General features: G+C 39.7%; 1 protein-coding gene across 4 annotated transcripts in view; it reads left to right on the forward strand.

Moving 5' to 3' along the window:
• apbb2b (amyloid beta (A4) precursor protein-binding, family B, member 2b) overlaps positions 1-2,500 on the forward strand; it is a 37,589-nt gene that overhangs the window by 4,259 nt on the left and 30,830 nt on the right. The window lies entirely within an intron of this gene.

Consider the following 2,500-nt stretch of genomic DNA (forward strand, 5'->3'; position numbering starts at 1 on the left):
GGTTTCACGAGGCTACGATTTGGCTACGTGACAAAGTTTGCTCGATGCTGATCAGACATATAATCATTAAAGGCTGATGGATTACACGCTCCTGGAACGATGGCCTTTTTTGGCCCAGCATGTGATAAATAACATCTGCATACAGGAAAAGGTTTTGCTCAGGTTTGGGTTATCGTCATGTTTAGGGTTGCAAAATTCCGGGAATTTTCAAGGCTGGAAACTTTCCATGGGAATTAGCAGGAATTTATGGGAATTAACGGGAATATATGGAAATAAACTGGGAATTTAAAAAAAAATATGCAGAGTTGCCTATAACAAGGAACTTAAATGTAGTTAAAAAAATCTTAACAGCATAATTTTGTTTAAAACAACAAGATTTAACGCAATTTAAGTTGAATTTGTACCCTGCGTTCCTCGGTCACTTGCACACAGCACACTGCTTACTGGAGGGCCATTGAGGCCAAACCCCCTGCATGTACTCACATTCTTCCATAACGTGCACAGTAACACTTTATTTTAGGGTCATTTAACTAGTTGCTTATTAGCATGAATATTAATAGAATATTGGCTATTTATTAGTACTTATTAAGCACATATTAATGCCTTATTCAGCATTACCTTATTCTACATTCTTAATTGTACCCAATACCTAAACTTAATAACTACCTTACTAACTCTTAATAAGCAGTAAATTAGGAGTGTTACACATACACAGATAATTTGATGACCCTCCCCCCCTCACACTCACTCCCCCGAAATAATAAAATCCTCTATAAAATAATGTTTATTACAATTATTAAGTTAGTTTATTACAAGCATAATAATGTTTATTATGCTTTTCTGTTACTCAATGAAATAATCAATTAAAGTTCTACTTACAATTAAATCAGTCAAGATGTCCATTTGTATTACCTTGCATGCATGTCTGATTATGACCAAACAAAATGTTTATTTATGTTTGTATATGATGTAGTTTATATACGTTTCCCTATATTTACAAATAATTCCTGTAAATTCCCATAAAGTTTCCTATTTGGAATATTTCCAAAATTCCCTAGATTAAGTTCATGTGGAAAGTTTCCGGGAAATTTACCGCCCCTTTCCGCCCCTTTGCAACCCTAATCATGTTCGATGTAGCTGTTATGTGGTGAATTTTGTTTAAGAAGGAATGGACCTGGGCCGTGACGATACTCAAACAAACGGTGGCATTAAGGACTTGATGGATCGGTATTGAGAGCACAAAACGTGCTGGGAAAACATTCCCCATGTCGTCACACCTCCTCTACAAGCTTGGACTGTTGACACCAGGCAGGTTGGGTTCATGGATTCATGCTGTTGGTGCAAAGTTTTGACCCTATCGTCTCTGTGTCGAGATTCATCAGACCAAGCTATGTTTGTCCAGTCTTCATGTGTCATCTGTCTTTATCAGTCTTCTATGCTTTACCCTTTACGTTCTTAGCTGACAGAAGTGTTGTAGCTCATCTGCCTTGTTGTTTGATGTTGTGCACCTTGAGATGCTTTTCTGCTCTCCACGTCGTACAGAGCGTGAGGGTCATCATCAGTTCTAACCAGTCTGGCCATTCTCCGTTGATCTCTCTCATCAACGAGGCATTTCTGTCCGCAGAAACAGAGACAAACTCTAGAGACTGTCGAGTGTAAAAATCCCAGGAGATCAGCAGTGTTAGAAATACTCAAACCACTAACTAAGCTGTCCAGCACCGCGTTCTGAGGGTCGATGTGAACATTACCTGAAGCTGTTGGGTCATATCTAGGGTTAGGGTTAAGGTTGTGCAGAAATTCAGGTGTTTCTAATAAAGTGCCTGGTGAGTGTGTACGTAAATATAGCTACTGTAAAAGAAAGCTACTTTAAAACAAAACATTTCAGGAGTAGGTCTAGAGGTCATCGGGAGATGATTAGTTCACCAGAGTGGCGGATGGACACACGCCTAGATGATGCTGTCCTGTACAAATGGCACTCGGTTTACATGAAAGATAATTGCAATTGTTCAAATATGAAACGGTGAAGGAGTCACAGCGCAAGGTCTCATCAGTCCAGTTATAGCGTTCAGGCTCCTCTTTACTATTCAACATAAAGTGAAATTCTCACACAGCTTAATTAAGTCTGCTGCTGATCTACACGACCGTCGGCTTTATGCGCTCAACAAATAAATTCGCCAGGAGATCTTTCTTAAAAACCCAATTATGTGAGCAGTATTTATTGCGTCGTACCGTATAAATTTGAACGAACGAGGGAAGGCCGTTCTTCAGGAAGACCGTTAAAGGTTATGAGTTCTTATTTTGCCTGGAGATTTACACCGGTACTGATCGTTAGAGCCGCTTCTTAGCTGTGATTTGATTCAAAGGAAGACAGACAGACTGACACAACAGTTTATACGTTTATATCTTGCTCTAGTTTATGTAAAGCAAGATGCCTCTGTGCAAACTGCAGGCAGCATCTCGGCAGTGCTTGGACCCCTGAGACTGAAGCAGACAGGGTTTG

Source organism: Tachysurus vachellii, chromosome 2 (assembly GCF_030014155.1).
Source record: "Tachysurus vachellii isolate PV-2020 chromosome 2, HZAU_Pvac_v1, whole genome shotgun sequence".
NCBI lineage: Eukaryota > Metazoa > Chordata > Actinopteri > Siluriformes > Bagridae > Tachysurus > Tachysurus vachellii.